Genomic DNA, 20,378 nt, shown 5'->3' with positions numbered 1-20,378 from the left:
GGCTTTGAATAGATTGGGATGGAGGGGGAGCGTACTTAGCTGTGTTAGCCTCAGGCGGCTTGGTGCTATGGTCAGTTGTTAGCAGTAGTTGTAGTAATATTATAGCAGCAAAAAAACTACTGTTTGGTTATCTAATAGTAGAGAATGTCATTTATTGTAGCTTCCCCGTCTTGCAATGCTAAACCCCTTCGAAACAATTAGGATGGTCTTAACCCCTTGGGTATTTTTTCTTTTTTTTCAAAGTGAATATCTGGCTATGCCTTGCTTTAAATTTGGACCAAGAAGTCCACATTGGATCCTGTTTAACAGCACAAAAACACGAATAAAAAATAAATTCCGTATTTAAAATAGAATAGATATGACTTACAGAGCAAAGATAAACAAATCCGAATTAGGCAGTTTATTAAAACAATGACGTAATCGATTTGCAATTCAGGAAAAAGGATTGTGTGGATATGATAAGGTAGTAAACAATCTGCTGTCCACATATTTTCCTTAAAATTATCCGACATCTTTATCGTCATTTAACTTCAAGCGAGAGGTCAATATTACTTAAAGTTGTGTTGTCATGCTGACCATTTATTAAAGCGACCCATACTCCCTAGTGAAAAAAACCTAGTTTGATTTTTTACGAGGAAATGGTAGAATATTCCAAAGACTAAATAGCTGTCAAACAAAATTATGCTCAATTGTAAACTCATTTCTAGTCAGGTTATCCAAACACGTTCGCTTTCCATCAACATCGAGACCATTTAAACTTTTGTTGGCGGAGAAAATTCTTACCTCAGACACAGTCCACGCTCAAAGAATTAGGGAAAGTATGAATTAATGAGGATAGGATTGCCGCTAGTCAATTTATATAGTGTGTCCTGGAAATTGTCTAAAAAATGCTCCGAAATATGTCCCAAATAAGCCCAAACAAACCCTAAATGAGGCTCAAAATTGCCACTCGTGGCTCTATCGTGGAAGTCGCGGAGTAAATCTTTCAAGAGAATTGTCATTCATTCAAAGGTAAAACACTCTGCTCCCTTATTTTTCTCTTAACTTTCTGGTTAGGAATCACAAAATGATGGAGTTCTCAAGAAAAATTCGTAGTATTTTTTCCGTCAAACAGGATTTACGTTAAATATTTTGATGGAAGTGTTTAGATTGGAAGTACAGAATAAATACACTCCAGCCAGTGAGAATCTGGCCTCTATTCTTTTTGCTATCTGTATGGTGGTGCCATTATAATCATGACTTATCAGGCAAGTGAATTCAATTTCAATAGTCCTTCAAATTAAAAGGTTTACTCGTAATTTTAGTCATTCAACAAAAAAGAAATTCTTTTCAAGCTTTTCCCGTTGTCCAATCTTAATAACCAACTCAACAAGGAATTTTAAGCAATAAACTTTCGGTCTATGTCCTTCCCAAAATTTCGATATTTTCGATGATTTTCCCTATGTTTTCTTATACTTTTCATAGATAGATAGATAGATATATAGATTTATTCACACGAAAGCCCTGTTGGGCCATGGTAACATACTAGAACAAGCGAAAAAAAATACAATAACAAAACGTAAACTGAAAAAAACACTAAAACTCATTTTTTTAGAAAATCATCACGATGCCTCATACCCACCCGGACGAACTTTCCAATATTATTTATATCTAAGTAACACCTACTTTTCAAAATTTCCAAAATCTAATCTCTCTCCCCTACCTCCCAACCAAATATTTCCAGGCATAATTCCCTTAATTCCTTACATTCCCCTAAAAAATGATGCAAAGACTTGTCCATCTCTCCACACATAGGGCAACTGTAACGTTTCATACATTTCTACAGCTAGTAAAGCTAGTATTATTGACTTCAGCTAGAAAAGCTGAACTCAATAATGCAGACGGTAGAAGAATGAAGAGGAATCTTCTTGGATGCACACTGTATCCTTTACCACTTGCTTACCACTTACTTGCCCACCACTTACTCAAGAACCTAAATTGGAAGGAATTCAAAAACGCTTTGACGTATAAAGTATTCAGGGTTGGTCTAATCCAGGAAAGAACTAGAAAGAAAATACCCAAGAATACCCGTCCCACCCCTCAGGACCAAATTTAGAAAACTTATGAGAAGCCAAAAATTATTTTTTGCCCTGTACAATAGTAAAGTAGGGTAGCAGGCACAGTCACACTGCTACTACAATTCTCTATATGTCCTATCATGGTAAGTTTTTTTTTTCTAGTTAATTCTTCTGCATAGAAAACTGTTCCCTGAAGCCTTCTTGAAGTTAAAATTGCATTAAATAAACAATTAATGACAGGTGAATAACAAGTTGGAGTCATTATAAGTTTTCTGGTTAATTGGTTAAGTTGGAAGAATTATTAATTTCTTGGTTATATTTCCACTGAATATAAAACTGTTTCCTCAAGCCTTCTTGAAGTTAAAACTGCAATAAATAATTAATTAATGACAAGTGAATTATAAGTTGGATGGATTTGGAAGTTCCCTTTTAAAATAATTTAAAATTGTTAAGGACATGAAAGGATTTGGAAGCCACTTCCTCTTAGCACCAGATAAGATTTCCATCTCCAATCTTCTAAATGTGGAGTTTCGCATTTTTTTTTTTTCAGAAGAAACATCGTCGATGCATTTTTATTTGCTTTGTTGTCTCCCAAGGATGATTGTATCAAACTGAAGGTCCAAGATAATTGGGAGGGAGCTCATTAAGTGACCATACAAATTGGACCAGGGAAAAATATCGTTTTCTTGCTATTTTAGGGCACAAAACTATGACTTTACCCCGAAGAGGATGAATTTGCAATCAATTGAAAATTCTGAAAAGCTAATTGATTTAAAAGTATGAACAAGTATATTTTAGGCTTTCCATGCAGTTGTAAAAGAAGTAATGCCACAGGGTGAAAGCACTGGATTCAACAAAGTTGATTCGCTTTATCATGGTTGCAGCGGCAGCTGCAACCTAGTAAAGAGCGAACCACGGCCCATAGTAACCAAAAGTTAAAAAACGTGTTTCGAAAAAAACTGCCTAGTGAAAAAAAAATCCATCTCACACTGATTCAGGAATGGTAACTATCGTTTCAGTTCGTATTAAAAATAAAAGTTTATTGGGAAAAGAAATTCATGGTTATTTCGAAAAAAAAAGCCTGAAACCCCTCGAAAATGGTGTCAGATAAAAATGAAAAGTGCACCATTGGAATTAGCATAGTCGAAAACCTTATTCAGAGAAATTACAGTCCCCAACATTAAAAAACAAGAAAAACCACTTTTTTGTATGGGTAGAACTAATCTGTCTCCCTTTTTTCTCCTTTTTTTCCAGGGCTAACGGTTGACCAGAACATCACAGAGAGATGCTTAATGGCTCATTAGAAGGCTGTTTCTCATATTTACGTGCTTTTTGTAAATTCCACCAACTGCAAGTGCCATATGACACAAAATGACACATTATGTGTCATTTCTCACGTGATGGGGCTAGCGGGCTACAAAAACATCGGAGACAGATGTTTAATAGCTCACATTAAAGCTATTTCTCATATCTACGTTTTATTTATAAATTCCACCACCTGCAACTGCTAAATGACACTAAAAATGGCACTATTAATGCCATGTCCCAAGTGGAAAAGCTAGGGTCTAGCTTCCAAATAGCACAAAAAACGGTACCTTTTGTGCCACTTCTTAAGTTGAAAAACGTTGAAGTATAAAACGGTACCATTGTAATAATTATGTTCCAAAACCCTTAGTCAAAGTCAAAAATCAGTTTAGGAAAAAACTGCCTAGTGGAAACAAATTGCCATCTGACACTGATTGAGGAATGGTGACTATTATTTTGATTCGTCTTAAAAGTAAGATTTTATTGCGAGAAGAAATTTATGATGATTTCGAAAAAAAGCCTGAAACCCCTCGAAAATGGCGTCAGATCAAAGTGAAAAGTGTACCATTGGAATCACCATGTAACCTTGTACAGAGTAATTACAGTCCCCCTCCTTGAACAACAAAGAAAATTACTTTTTCCTTGTTGTAGCACTGATGCGTCTCCCGTTTTTTTTTTTTTTTTTTTTTTTTTAGCAGGGGTAGGGGGTGGCCAGAACATCACTGAGAGATGTATAATAGCTCATTCGAAAAGAAATTAAATTTGCTAGTGTCCTTTTGAAGTGACCAAAAATATTGGAGGGCAACTAACCCCCCTCCCTTCCTTGAAGGTCCCCTCCCCCCAAAGTCACCCAATCACAATTTTGAGATAGTCATTTTGTTCAACATAGTTCATAGGTCAAATATCTTTGGTTTTGGTGATGATACGACCCTCCATATTCCCTGGAGAAAGGGCTGCACACTCTATCGGTATCGGGCGTAATTATATCGCGCGTATCGGCGTGATTGTTATTGGGCCTATTGGTATCGCATGTGTCTAGACAGATGTTTAATAGCTCATATAAAAGGTATTGCTCATATCTACGTGAGTGGCGTAATTTCGTCAAAATCCTGAGGTGGGGGAAGGGGGGGGGGGTGAAAAGTTGGATCCAATTTTTCCAAATCAAGTGAAAATGATAGTACAAATGGAAAAATGAGCCATATACTACCATAAAGACAAAGATATACTAAAGAAAACTGACCTATTACTCTGGATTTCTGAATTATGAATGCTCATCTTAGTTTTGACAACATTTTTTTTGCAGAAACAAAATTTTAGCCGGGGGGAAAATGAGGTCTGGGGGGCAAACTTGGGTCTGAAGGGGGCAGTTGCCTCCCCCCTGCCCCATATCAATTACACCCTTTCTACGCCCCTCCTATAAATTCCACCATCACCGATTAACTTAAAAACACACAGAAAATTGGTAGCATTAGCCTATGCCCTCTTGAAAGAAAAGTTACTGGTACTTATGTATTATACAAACACACTCAAGAAGGCTGTTAGGTTAATCATAATGAAAGATGCCATAACAGGATGAAAATATAATACTTCAGTTTATACAATAATATAATTTCAGCTAAATATTTGCATATTAAGCGGGGGGGAGGGGGAAAAACAAATCTCAGAAAGGGGTTAAAAACCTAATTAAACCTAACCTTACCCCCATCCCCTAATGTGCAAATATATAGCCTAAATTATACAAGGCCAATGCAATCTGTCGCCCTTTATTTATCCTTGTGGCTATGAAATCGGTTTGATCAGATAGTACATTCAGCAAACTTCTCGACAGTTTGGTATCATGGTTGCAGCGGTAGCTGCAACCTAGTTAACATAAGTTGGGCTCAAAACCCCTATGCCTTCCCAAGGCCAGAACATAATTTGCACTTTACTGAAAAAAAATACAAATGAATGTACATTGTCAGTTTAATATACATATACTGATATTTATTAAAGTTGTAAAAGTAAAAACATTTATATTTTTTACAGTAAAGTGCAAATTATATTCTGGCCTTGGGAAGACATAGGGGTTTTGAGCCCAACTTATGTTAATTTCTGCTCGTTTTGAGTTTGACTCCGTTATTTATTGTAATTTCTGCTCGTTTTGGGTTTCATTTATTTATCGATGCTGATTTATGGTAGTTTCACCCTTGATAGATTATTTGATTTTATTTTTGCTAATTTTTTGTTTAATGGAGTTCTTTACTTTTCTTTGAAAAACTTATTTTGTGGAAAAAGTTTTTTTAATTAAATTCTGTTCGTTTTATATTGACATAGTCTTTTCAGAGAAAAAGAAAATAATACTTTAAATCTTTTCGTTTTTTTTAAGAATTTATAGTTTGGCCTGCTATTTGTATGCTGGAGAAAAATTTTCAGCAATTTTTAATCCAATCACTTTCGACTATTAAAAAGGGCATTAGCCACTCCAATTACCAATCGAATGAGCCCTTTTCGAAGTTTCTACGATAATTCCTTCGATATGAAGTGCCCGACTGAAGAAGAAGAAGAAAAAAACAAATTGTGCCACATGGCTATCTCAAAATTTTGATTGAATGTGTTTGGGGAAATGGTGGGCGGGAGAGGGGTGTTAGTTCCAATCACTTTCGACAATTAAAAAGGGCACAAGCCACTCCGATTTCCAATTGAATGAGCGCTTTTCGAAGTTTCTACGACAACTTCTTCGATACGAAGTGCCCTGCTCTAAAGGAAAAAATTAATAAATAATACAATGTGCCAACATCGTTCTTACATGCCCCAAGGGCATAACTTCAAACCCTTGCCCTAAGGGTTGTGGGGGAGTGTCCTCCCATTTACCTAGTCCCCGGTTCTTGTCTGGCTCTCGAGTGTTTCTGTTCTTTACTTAGGCAAAGTGACAGTGGTTCCTATAATTCATAAGGCAATTTAGTATATACTCCTTACATGCCCCCAAGGTGTAGCCTTAGTGCCTTTTACTGACGGTTCTGAGGGGGTTATCATAGTAAAATACATAATTTCCAGAACGGTCACCTATGTTGAAAAAAATGTATATCTCAAAATTTTGATTGGATGTGTTTTGGAAAATGGTGGGTGTGAGAGGGGCGTTCGTCGCCATCCAATCACTTTCAACAATGAAAAAGGCACTAGCACTTTCAATTTCCAATTGAATGAACCCTTTTGAATTTTATATGACAACGCTTTCAATGAAAACTTTGTTTACCCCAGGGCATAACTTACAACCCTTGCCCCGATGGCTGTGGGGGGGAGGGGTTATCATCCTTAAAGACCTAATTTCCAACACTTTCAACTACGTTGAATAAAATGTCTGTCTAAAAATTTTGAGTTGATGTGTTTTGGAAAATGGTGGGCGTGAGAGGGGCATTAGTCGCTATCCAATCACTTTCAACTATTAAAAAAGGCACTAGCACTTTCAATTTCCAGTCGAATGAGTCCTTTTGAAGTTTCTACGACAACGCTTTCAATAAAAACTTTATATGCCCCAGGGCATAACTTACAACCCATGCCCTGAGGGTTGTGGAGGGGAGGGTTTGTCATCCTTAAAGACCTAATTTCCACTACTTTCAACTACGTTGAATAAAATGGCTATCTAAAAATTTTGATTGGATGTGTTTGGGGAAAAGGTGGGCGTGAGAGGGGGGTTAGTTGGCCTCAAATCACTTTCGAATATTAAAAAGGATACTATCGCTTTTAATTTCAAATCGAATGAACCCTTTTCCAAGTTTCTATAACGAAGATTTCAATAAAAAACTTATATGCCTCCAGGACATAACTTAGACTCTTTACCGTGAGGGTTGTGGGGGAGTGTCCCACAAAGGCACTAGCTCTTTGAATTTCCAATCGAATAAGCTTTTTTGAAGTTTCCACGACAACGCCTTCTTTAAAAACCTTATATGTCCCCAGAGCATAAATTAAAACCCTTGCCCTGAGGGCTGTGGGGGAGTGTCCTCTTCAAAAACTATTTTCTATCTGGAAATCAACTACGCTGAACAAAATGGCTGTCTCAAAATGTTGATTGGATTTGTTTGGGGAAATGATAGGCGTGGTGGGGGGGGGCTGGTTGCCCTCCCATAACTTTCGACTATTGAAAAAGGCACTAGCCCTTTGAATTCCCAATCAATGACCCTTTTTTGAAGTTTCTACGACAACGCCTTGTTTAAAAACCTTATATGCCCCCAGGGCATAACTTAAAGCCCTTACCCTGAGGGCTGTGGGGGAGTGTCCTCCTCAAAAAAATATTTTCTCTGTGGAAATCAACTACGCTCAACAAAATGGCTATCTCAAAATTTTTACTGGATTTGTTTGGGGAAATGATAGGCGTGAAGGGGGGCTAGTTTCCCTCAAATCACTTTCGACTATTAAAAAGGGCACTAGCCCTTTGAATTTTCAATCGAATGAGCCTTTTTTGAAGTTTCTACGACAAAGCCTTCTATAAAAACCTTATATGCCCCAAGGGCATAACTTAAAACCCTTGCCCCGATGGTTGCGGGGGAGTGTCCTCCCCATCTCAAAATTTTGATTGGACGTATTTGGTGGAATGATGGGCGTGGGGGGGCTAGTTGCCCTCCAATCACTTTCGACTATAAAAAAGGGCACTAGCCCTTCCAATTTCCAATCGAATGATCCCTTTTCGAAGTTTCTACGACAACTCCTTCGTTACGAAGTTCCTGACCGAAGAAGAAAAAAAAACACTTTGTGCCCACATCGTTCTTTACTTAGGCAGCGCTAGCGCGCTGCCTATGATAGTGCATTCTATACGTTCAGTTGATAGCCTATGTTGGCTTGGTATTACTCTGTGTAATAATATGTTTTGTTTTCGCCAGTCAGCTGTTAGGGACGCATGTACCAAGATTAAATGAGAGTATTCCAAGATTGTTACCAATCGGTCGAAATACAATCGCAAAGCTTTAGTGTCGCTGTATTCTGTTTTTTGTAACCATGCTATTTCAGGTATTTACATTTTGCTTAGGAAGAATGATCTATCTAAATTAAGGAAAGGCTATTTTCGGTATTGCAAATTTTTGTTGTATTTTCCGTTGTCATTTCGTAATCGCCGTATTATCAAAAAGTATAACACACCTGATATAAAGGAAAAACTTCGTCATTTACATATAAAACTGTCTGCAAATGCCTATGAAAAACTGTCCCCTCGCCATGGTCTCATTCGTTTGTTTCGCTGAGTTTTCTTTTTATTTGTTTATCTTACTTTAAGTGCTGTGTGTGTTTATTTTTCTATTCGTTTTCTCTTTACTCCACTATTTTTCGCATTGTTTGCGCAGTGGGTTATAAATAAATTATTATTATTATTAATAACTATTATTTTGGTTCGTCTTAAAAGTAAAAGTTCATTGCAAAACTAAATTCATGGTGATTTCAAAAAAAATCCTGAGACCCTTCGAAAATAGGCCCACGTCAAAACAAAAAGTGTAAAGTTGGAATCAGCATGGTCGAAAATCTTGGACAGGAAGATTACAGTCGCCCTCCTTGAACAACAAGGAAAATCGCTTTTTTGCATCGGTAGCACTGATCTGTCTCTCTTTTTTCTGTGTTTTTTTTCTCCATGCCTAGCGGGTCACCAGAACATCATAGAGAGATGCTTAATAGCTCATACAAAAGCTATTTCTTATATCTACGTGCTTTTTATAAACTCTGCCATCTGCAAGTGTCATATGTCACTAGAATGACACTTTCTGCCATTTCTCAAGTTGTGGCGCTAGCAGGCTACCAGAACTTCGTAGACAGATTTTTTATAGCTCATATAAAATATATTGCTCATATCTACATTCTTTCTATAGACCTAAATTCCACCATCTAAAATTTCCAAATGGCACTAAAAACGGCACTTTTTGTGTCATGTCTCAAGTAGAAAAGCCGAGGCTATTAGGCTAGCTGAACTTATAAGAGTTATGTTCATGGCTCATTTGAAAGCTATTGCTCATATAAATGTGCTTTTTTTTTCAATTCTACCATTAGTAAGTGCGATATAGCACTGAAAACAACACTTTTGGTGCCACTTCATAAGTGGAAAAGCTCCAAAGTACAAAACAGGTACTATTGTAATAGTTATGTTCCAGAACCCTTAACTTAAGGTTTCCAAGAATTCTTCTTGTACCATCCCCCTCCCAGCCCTTGTAGTAGATTCCATAGATAGTTGACTCACCAGTAAGTTACTGAAACATTAGTAGGCTCCCACAACCACATAGATAGATGTTTAATGGCTCAATTATAAGCTATTGCTTATATTCACTAGGTTTTTTACAAATTCTACCATCTATTAGATTTCCCAGATTTCAATATGAACTAGTTTCTCCGGAGAATTCGCAATGAGCTCTTTGTCATGGTTGAAGCATTAGCTGCAACCTAGTAAAGAGCGAATCACAGGCCATAGTGACTAAAAGCTAAAAAACTTTAAAACGGTATTTTTTCTTCTTTTTTTCCAGGCCTAGGGGGTTACTAGAACATAGAGAGATGCTTAAGAGCTCATTCAAGAGCTATTTCTCATATGTACGTGGTTTATATAAATTCCACGATCCGCAAGTGCCATATGGCACAAAAATGGGCACTTTATGCCATTTCTCAAGGGGTGGGGCTAGCGGGCAACCAGAACATCGTAGATAGATTTTTGATAGCTCATATACAAATATTGCTCATATTTACGTTCTTCCTATAAATTCCGCCATTTGCAAGTTTCAAATGGTACTAAAAACGGCACTTTTTGTGCCATGTCTGAATTGGAAATGCTGGGGCTAGTGGCTACCAGAACTTCTTAGAGTGATGTTAACTGGTTCATTTGAAAAAGTTTGCTCATATCTAAGGGCTCTTAGCAATTCTACAATTCATAAGTGAGATATAGCACTGAAAACAACATTTTTCGTACCACTTCTTAAGTTGAAAATCTTGGAAGTATAAAACGGTATAATTGTACTAATTATGATCCAAGACCCTTAACTCGAGGTTTGCAAGAACACCTTTAGCAGGTTCATCCTCCAGGCCCCCTTAATAAGCTACGCAATTAAAGTCCTACAAATACCAATATATTAAATTAGATTATTAGAGGCGTGGTTCTCTTAGTATAGTGCTGGACTTCAAATTAGATTATCATATTTGGTTCCTCCTTGATTTTTTTTTCAATCATGGTTTGTCCATTCTTATCATTACTTTTTAGATAATCCACTATTTTTGCAAATGTGATGCACTCATTCTCCCAACCATATCCCGGGAAGACTCATTTTAGAGCTATTACTCATATCTACGTGATTTTTATCAATTTTACTATCTATAGCTGCCATATAGCACTAAAAATGGCCCTTTTGGTGCCACTTCTTAAGTGGAAGAGTTTGGAAGCATAAGACGGTACCATTGCAACAATTATGGTCCAAAGCCCTTAACTGGCGGTTTATAAGAACCCATCACATATACTCCCCCTTCCAAACCCCCTGTGTACTCTTCATAAAACTTCTACTCATCTTAAAAGTAAAAGATCATTGCGAAAACAAATTAACTAAAACTAAAAATTCTCCACTAAAAATGTACCAAAAATTAAGCTTGAATGATCAACACTTTTGAATTAAACCTTCAAATTTCACTCTGCGATGAAGCCTGTGTGCTAGTTCTAACGGCAGTAATTGAGAGGAAGGGAGGTCCTTGCCCCTTTATTTTTTGCTCCTGCCTAGTTTTGAAACACCTTTTTATGATTATTTCATTGAAAAGGTACTTTTTTCATTTGAAAAAAAAAATGGGTGGAAAAGCAGAAAGTGCACTTTATGGGAATGTGCTATCAAGTCAAATTTATAAAAAGTGACTAGGCATAAATATAAGCTTCTAAATTCGCCCTTAAACAGCTTCATAAGTTTTCAACTGAAACTAGGGAATGACATTAAAACTTAAAACGAACAGAAATTAATCCGTATAAATAAAAAAGATCATGGCGGGGTTGTTTCTACATTAAATTTGAATAAAAAACTAGCAAAGATTAATCTAAAAAAACAAAGTTTTTCCAAGGAAAGTAAAGAGCGAAGTTGAAACTTAAAAAGGACAAAAATTATGGCTTCTCAGTCTAGCTAATATATATCAACAAAATCACCACAAATAAACCAGTTATTTTTATTTCCCCGTACTTCTAGAAATGTCCAAAACTAGCGCATGACTGAAAAGACAAAATAATACAGGGGTTTTTGTGCCATGAAAAAAAACTCATAAAAAACAGTTTTCAAAGAATGGAAATGTTATCAATCCTGTTTAGGATCAATCGCTTTTAAGATAAATAACAATTCATTTTAGGGTTGTTGCTTTATTTTAAATTTTTTGTCTCGTTTAATTTGGTATCACTTCAGCACGATGGCTCATTTCAATGCCTGGCTGTCGTTTTGGTTTTAAAAAGGATATGTCATGATTACTTTGTAGACACGTTCGAAGTAAAGCCATCTTGATAGCATTAGAATTAGGACTACAGACTAGCTTTAGAATTGGTATCATAGCTTGAAATTCACTTTTGTATAGAGACAAATAACCATATTTTCAGAGTTCATATTATGTCTTATTTGATCTTCATTTCAAGTGCTACCAAAGTATATTTCTTACATTTGAAGATCGTTTATTAATCATTATAGATATTATAGCTTATAGCACTATTGAATATTATTCCAAAATGCTACCTGATAAATCAATCCAATAATCTGTATGCTGTTCAATTACTTTGCGGTTATTAAAAAAATATATAATTCTGCGCTTATGTTTTTAATATAATTTTCATTGTATATGGAAAGTTACTGATGTCACAACTGTTGTAAGACTATAAAAAGCTTTATAGATTAGTTTATTGCTTTCAGGCTGCATACTCACTTTTGACTCCCAAATCAATATACCTGTTTTTTATACTTGATTTTTGTGTTTTCAGTAAAGCGCTAGTTTTCTATAATCCTAGAAATACAGGGAAACATAATTAGTTGGTTTATTTGTACTAGTTTGGTTGATATATATTAGATAGGCTGTGAAGCAATAATTTTTGTCCGTTTTAAGTTTCAACTTCGCTCTTTACTTCCCTTGGAAAAACTTTGTTTTTTTTAGACTAATTTGTAATAAAATTAGGCTATGTTTTGCAATTTTTGATTGCGTATCAGCTATAATGAGGGTGGATGAGTCATTGTTTAGGTGGGGGTAGGTAGGGTAGATTCCTGAAAAAAGTACATTTTAATGGATAAACTGCTCACTCTTAACGAGGCTTCAGATAAATGTTGAAAGAGGTGGGGGAGTAGGATTTAATTAAATTTTTTCTCTACGCAGCTAAAATGTTACCTAATTTTTGAACAATTTTCAAAAAACTGGCTATCTCAAAATTTGTAGCGGATGGGTTTGGGGGAAAAGGGCGTGGGGGAGCTAGTTGCCCTTAAATCTCTTGACTCTTAAAAAATGAACTAGAACGTTCAATTTCCAATCAGATGAACCCTCTCTGAAGCTTATACGAGGATATTTTTCATGGCAAACATACGTGCCCTTAGGGCATAACTTAGAACGCCTTCCCCCGGGCCATGGGGGATTGTATTGACACCGGAGTTTTTTTTTCCGACCTTTGAACTATTTTTAACAAAATGTCTATGTCGAAACCTCCCTCATATGGGTTTGCAAAAAGAAGTCGTGGGGAGGGGCTAGTGGCGCTCGGATCTCTTTTGAGTATTGAAAAGTGGGCTCGAACTTTAAATATATAATCAAATGACCCCCCTCTGAAATTTTTACGAGCATCCCTTTCATAAGAACCATATGCTCCAGGGCATAACTTAAAACACCTGCCGCCGGGCCCTGGTGGATTGTGTCGACACCTGAGTTTTTGTTATCTGAATTTTGAAAAATATTTAACTTAATGGCTATCTCAAAATTTTTATCGGATGCATTCGGGAAACACTGGGCGTCGGGGGGGGGGGGGTCTAGTGGCCCTCCAATCTCTTTTGACTGTCAAAAATTGAACTAGAAATTTCGATTTCCAATCCAATGAGCCTTCTCTATATTATTCTATATTTTATTCTATATTGTATATTATTATTTTATTCTATATTATTATTCTATATTGAATATTATTCCAAAATGCTACCTGATAAATCAATCCAATATTTTGTATGCTGTTCAATTACTTTGTGGTTATTAAAAAATATTTAATTTTGCGATTAAGTTTTTCAGATGATTTCAATTGCATATGGAGAGTCACTGATATCACAACTATTGTAAGACAATGCAACACTTTGGAGATTAGTTTGGTGCTGTCGAGCTATACACTCTCTTTTGACTTCTAAGTCAATATACCTGTTTTTAATGTTTGATTTTTGTGTTTTCAGTAAATCCCTACATTTCTGTAAACCTAGAAACACAGAATCATATAATTAATTGTTTTATTTATACTACTTTGATTGATATATATTAGATAGGCTGTGAAGCAATAATTTTTGTCCGTTTTAAGTTTCAACTTCGCTCTTTACTGCCCTTGGAAAAACTTTTTCTTTTTTAGATTAATTTGTAATAAAATTAGGCTATGTTTTGCGATTTTTGATTGCGTATCAGCTATAATGAGGGTGGATGAGTCATTGTTTAGGTGGGGGTAGGTAGGGTAGATTCCTGAAAAAAGTACATTTTAATGGATAAACTGCTCACTCTTAACGAGGCTTCAGATAAATGTTGAAAGAGGTGGGGGAGTAGGATTTAATTAAATTTTTTCTCTACGCAGCTAAAATGTTACCTAATTTTTGAACAATTTTCGAAAAACTGGCTGTCTCAAAATTTGTAGTGGACGGGTTTTGGGGAAAAAGGTGTGGGGAAAGAGCTAGTTGCTCTTAAGGGTCTCGAATCTTAAAATATGAACCAGAGGTTTCAATTTCCAATCAAATCTATTTTCTCTGAAGCTTATACAGGGATCCTTATCATGGGAGCCGTATGTGCCTTTAGGATAAAACTTAGAAGATCTTCTCCCGTGCCCTGGGGGATTGTATTGACACCGGATTTTTTTTTACGACCTTTGAACTATTTTTTTTAATAAAATGTCTGTATCAAAATTATAATCACATGTGTTTGGAAAAAGAAGGCGTGGGGAGGGGCTGTTTGCACTCGGATTTCTTTTGACTACTAAAAAGGGAACATGAACTTTCAATTTCCCGTAAATTGACCCTACTCTAATTTTACGCAATCAACCCTATCATAAGACCAATAAATGCCCCAAGGCATAACTTACAACACCTGCCCCCGGACCCTGGGGGATTGTGTCGACACCTGAGTTTTTGTTATCTGACTTTTGAAAAATATTTAACTTAATGGCTATCTCAAAATTTTTATCGGATGCATTCGGGAAACACTGGGCGTCGGGGGGGGGGTCTAGTTGCCCTCCAATCTCTTTTGACTGTCAAAAACTGAACTAGAAATTTCAATTTCCAATCAAATGAGCCTTCTCTATACTTTTTACGAGTATCCCTACCATAAGAACCATTAATTCCCACAACGGACCAATTAATAATAATGTTATTAGTTAATAATACTTTAATAAGCTAAACAATTAAGGTACACTACCTAATATATCAAATTATATTATTAGACGCTTAGTTCTGTTGGTAAAGCTTTCGGCTTCGAATTAGAGTGGCTTGCGTTCGACTCCTGCTTGTTTTTTTTTTTCAATTATGGTTTTCTCCATTCTATACGATTATTTTCAGATAATTTCATTGTTTTGGTAAATATGCTACACTCATTTTTTAACGCATGTCCCAAGAAGGTATTTGGTTAAGCATTTTGATTCAAAAGGGAATAGAGGTCATCCAGTCCATAGCTTGCAACGACATTCTGAGTAGATCACTAAATCCATACCCCCTTTGAGTGGCGTAATTTTGTCAAAATCCTATGGGGTGGGGTCAAAATTGGACGCAATTTTCCCAAAATAAGTAAAAATGACAGAGAAAACTGAAAAACGAGTCGTATACTAATTAAAAAGGTTAAATGGCTGTACTAAAGTACGTACTAAAGTAAATGTAATAAAGATAAATGACCTGTTTCAGTGGATGCTTGAATTATGCAGGCTTATCTTAGTTTTGACAACATTTTTGGAGAAACGAAATTTAAGCTGAGGGGGGAGGATCAACTGGGGTCTGGAGGAAAACTGAGGTCTGGGAGTGGAAGTTGCCCCCTCTGCCCCATAGCAAATTAAGCTCCTGACCCCAAACCCCTACCACTTAGTGGTTGGAGAAGTGTAGGTATGTGGTTCTGAAACCACTCAAAGTTGCATATTAAAAGAAGGATTGCTTATTGTTATACTTACTTATTCAAACTATTTACTTGACAATTCCACCGTAATATCCTCTCCAGTCGTAAGATTGTGCATCCAAAGAGGAAGAAAGACAACTGAAAATAGTTCTCTAGGAAAATTAAGGTAATTCTTGCGTAATTTTTGAAATAAAAACAAACTTAGTTTATAATACCGTATATCATACCTACACAAGAAGTGATATTTTTATGAATTACATTCATTTCGGAGTAATGAGTGGCTTTTTATTTAGGGACAGGTCAAATAAATCCTAAGCCTAAAGGCACATTTCTGTAGAGCTAGCAAAATTTTCCCCGTAAGCTAGACGCAAATAGCGACGCAAATTTACCTTAGAAATTGAAAATGCAAATAAATTACCGTTTCTGGATGTTTTAATTATTCGTGACATTGATAAACTGGATTTTACAATTTACAGAAAACCCACACAAAATAACAGATATCTACATTTTAAATCCAATCACCCCCCACAAGTTAAAAAAGGTGTTGTTACAACTTTTGTCGACCATGCCCAAAAACTTTGCTCTGAATCTTACATCACAGATGAACTAAATTTTATTAGAGACATATTTTTTGGAAACAGTTATCCTATTGTCTTTATTAACAATACTATTAGCCGAAGATTGGCAAGACACTCCCGTAAAATTTAGGGTCTTTTGCAATGTGAAGTTCCCGTCAAGCCCTCAAATATAATTTACCTTCCATATATTCCAAAAGTCACTACAATTTTAAAAAAAGTTTGCACACACAAAAAAAAAAAAAAAAAAAAAATTATGTCGTATTTACAAATAATTTTAAAATCATGAATTTCTTAAATTCTGGTAAAGATATAACCCCAGTTACTCGCCAGAGAGGGGTTTATCAAATACCATGTGACTCTGGCCATTTTTATGTTGGTAGAACCCATCAAAATTTAGAAAAACGCCTGCAACAACACAAAGATGACATAACTAAAGCTTTAAATTCTAATAATACAAATATGTCATTTGATTCTGCTTTAAGCAGTCACATATATGATAATCCTAGTCATAACATGCTTTTTGAAGAAACTTGCCTTATTAGCAATGATTTAGGCATAAAACAGGTTGTTCCAGAGGCAATTGAAATTAAAATCAAAATAAATAGTAATATTTCTTTAAATAGGGATTTGGGGGAATATTCACTTAATGCCCTATTTAATTAAAAATGATTTGACTGATTATATTAAAAAACCAGTAAATTACTCCACTGACCCTAGTATAAAGAGACTTGAGGGAATGACATACAAGAATGTGAGACTAGCTTTACTAGTTTATCAGTAAATATACTATGTTCATCTGATTTAACTAGTCTCTCTCTAGGTCGTTCGGAGCACCAGTCCTGCTTGAATTTCCTTGAAGTAATGACATTAGGGCTGTTTTAAAAAATTTTTAAACAGTTTTAATAATTGAATTTTAATGTAAGTTTCTTTTATAGTGTTTTTATTCTCTTCGTCTGTTTTGCTGAGGACGGCCCTTGGATATAGGGTCGAAATATTCATTTTAAAGTTGCGTTCCATTGTCTTGTATAAAAATTTCCCTGTTGTTCTACTTATTTGTTTAGCAAAATTTTCCGCAAGTATGTCGATTCATAAACCTGTCCGCTCAGTTAACCTTTTGTTTTGTAGCTACTCCCCTGGAGCTACTTTCATAAGTACTACTAAATTTAATTTTTTAAAACAAAGAATTAAGGATCTATTTATTCTTTTTATTTTATTTTTTTTTACAAAAGGAAACGACACTATGTTTGATGTTTTTTTTCCACTGTAAACTTATTTTTTCCTTCAGTTCTTGTACGGCTTCTTAGTTTTGCTTCTTAATTAGGGTTGAGATGTCTTATCTTTCCTAGATTGGAGGCGATTAGAAATTATATATATAAAAAAAGTTCTCAACTGAAACTAAGGACCAACATTAAAACTTAAAACAGAGATTATTCCGTATAAATAAAAGAGGTCATAGCAGTGTTGTTTCTAAATTAAATTTTAACAAAAAATGAGCATAGATTAATTAAAAAAAACAACAAAGTTTTCCCGAGAGAAGTAAAGACGAAGTTGAAACTTAAAACAAACAAAAATTATTACTTTACAGCCTATCTAAAATATTTCAATAAAACTAATTCAAATAAATCAAGTGGGGATACTTCCCTATGTTTGTAACATTACAGAAAACTAGCGCTTTACTGAAAACACAAAACAATATAGGAGTTTCGGTACGGTAAAATAAACCTTTTAAGAACACTTTTAACAGTATAAAAGTAAAGAATTTTAAGATTCTTGTTTTATTTATTTTTTTCGTTTAAATTGGTATCATTTCTGCACAATGATCTCAGTTCAATGATTGACTGTCGTTTTGGATCTGAAAAGGATATTTTATGATTATTTTGTAGACAAGTTTGAAGTGTCACTACAGACTTGCTTTAGAATTTGTATCACAACTTCAAATTCTCCGTTTTATAGAGAGAAATACCGGATTTCCAGAGTTCATATTACGGTTGATATGTTCTTCATTTCGAGTAATACTAGGTGAGACCAAGGAGTTACCAGATAAATCAATCCATCATTTTATATGCTGTGTAATGACTTTAAACATATTATTTTCCTGCTTAAGTTTTTAAGATAACTTTAATTGTATACTGAAAGTTATTGATAGCACAGCGAGGACAATTACAAAACGAGGACAATTAACAGCCAGTGAAAAAATTATGCAAATATTTCGGTTAAGACCTCTGCTTGACCGTCCTCTATGCAGAATTAAACTGATAAAAATATAAAAACCAAACCTTAAAATAAAAATACCTAACTAAAATTGGACGACCCTTCCTCAGTAACGGTGAAAGGGTAACTAAATAAAAAACAAGTTTAAATGGCATTTCAGAATTTTATTTTGCGTAAAGCACTTTTAAAGGCTGATCGCTTTCCAGTTTGATTGTTATTGGAGACTCTATTCGATTGCACAATATAACTTTGTGGATGTATGTAAAAACGATCACAATTAATAATTTTGTCATAAATGGGACTTTCTCCAGTGTCTCTATTGAGAGCTACCTTTTGGTGAATGTGCTTTTTTATATCAACTGCCTCCCTGAAAACTTGCGTGAGACCTTTAACGGGGGCAACGATAGAGGCCTCGTCAAACAAAATGAAATGGTGTGGACTCTCATACACATGTTGCGCCAAGGCGGAATCAAAAACCTCAGGCCTTTGGCGTAACCTCATTGCCTTGTCGATTGAGGACTTGTGCTCAGATAACCTCTCCCCCAATTGCTGTTGGGTTCTACCAACATAAAAACAGCCGCAAGAACAAGGAATTCTATAATCACCACTACCCAGAATGGGGCTGGTTTTATCTTTGCCGTTGTTAAAAAAGTTCTGTGTAATATTTGAATTTTTAAAGGCGACGCTAAGTTTATGTTTTTTAAGGATTCTTTTCAATTTGCCACTCAATTTTGGAATGTAGGGTACAACAGTGAAAAGTTTCTTATCATCCACCAATGGGACGGTATCTGTTGGAGCTTGTGGACCTGATGCACTCCCCTCCGCCTTTTTTCGTCTTCTGTCTATAATGGGCTCAAGTAATTTTATAGGGTAGCCATTGCAAAATAAAATTTCCTTAATATAATTCAATTCTGAGTCTATGTGAGGCTCTGAGCGTATTCTTATTACTCGGTCAACCAAAGAAATAACAACTCCTCTTTTTATGCAGGGAGAGTGGTTGGAGGAAAAATGCAAATACCTATCGTTATGCGTAGGCTTTCTATAAATAGAAAATTCAAGGCCAGGACACTTATTGAAAATTAAAACATCTAGAAAAGGATGTTTGTGGCTATGTTCTAGTTCTAAAGTGAATTGAAGATTAGAGCTCAATGTGTTTAGATGAGTTAAAAAGGATATAAGTTACTCTCCTTAATGCAACAACACAGACATGACATCATGAAAAAACCAACCCCAGACCCTATGTTTGATCGAAAAATTTCCAGAGCAGAGAGTTTAACGAATTCCATGTAAAAAGTTGCCAAAGACGGTGAAAGACTTTTACCCATTGGTAAATCCCTAATTTGGGTGAAAAATTGATTATTATATCGGAAATATGAGGAGGAACTATTGCAAAGACGGACGAGACGCATAATAGATTCTATATCCAGTGTTTTGTAGTCTATTTGATGAATATTATCTTCTAATTTCCTTTAAGGAGATAGTCAACATTTTATATTATCGCAAAACGCATAAATAGAAATGGCATCGAAAATGACCAAAATAGTATCTTTTTTTATTTCAATGTCATCTAATTTCTCAACAAGGTCAACTGAATTTCTTGTGTATGAAGTTTGCGTTTGCATAAGGGGGCGAAAAAGTGTTGACAACCATTTCCCCAATCTGGCAGTCGGAGAGCTATAAGAAGCCACAATTGGGCGTAGAGGAACTCCATCTTTGTAGAGTTTTGGGAGCCCGTAAAATTTAGGAGCTGAACAACCTTTAGGATAAAATAATTTATACATTTGTGGGGTAATAAGTCTTTCGATTTGCAAAATTCCTAGCTCCTTTCGTACTAAACGGGTGAACTTATCGGTGGGGTCTGAATCTATGGGCCTGTAAGTATGGGTGTCGGATAAAATATCTGTAACTTTTGTATTATATGAAGTTTTATCAAGGATAACAATTTTATTTCCTTTATCAGCCATGGTGA

The 20,378-nt window shown here is 35.5% G+C and overlaps 1 protein-coding gene across 3 annotated transcripts in view; it reads left to right on the top strand.

Annotated features, from left to right (window-relative positions):
• Gbs-76A (Glycogen binding subunit 76A) overlaps nucleotides 1-20,378 on the top strand; it is a 64,218-nt gene that overhangs the window by 21,027 nt on the left and 22,813 nt on the right. Inside the window, exon 1 of one of the 3 annotated variants that reach the window (XM_089098126.1) lies at nucleotides 17,080-17,116. The exons of the other annotated variants lie outside the window; for them this stretch is intronic. The gene's annotated coding sequence lies outside the window, so the exon portion shown is untranslated. Of the gene's footprint in view, nucleotides 1-17,079; nucleotides 17,117-20,378 lie in introns of those variants that run through there. 3 annotated transcript variants of the gene reach the window in all.

Source organism: Artemia sp. Qi Xiang Cuo, chromosome 12 (genome assembly GCF_049724085.1).
Source record: "Artemia sp. Qi Xiang Cuo chromosome 12, ASM4972408v1, whole genome shotgun sequence".
Classification (NCBI taxonomy): Eukaryota; Metazoa; Arthropoda; class Branchiopoda; order Anostraca; family Artemiidae; genus Artemia; species Artemia sp. Qi Xiang Cuo.
Note: the sequence above shows the minus strand (reverse complement) of the source record. Positions and strands in the feature narration are given on the sequence as shown.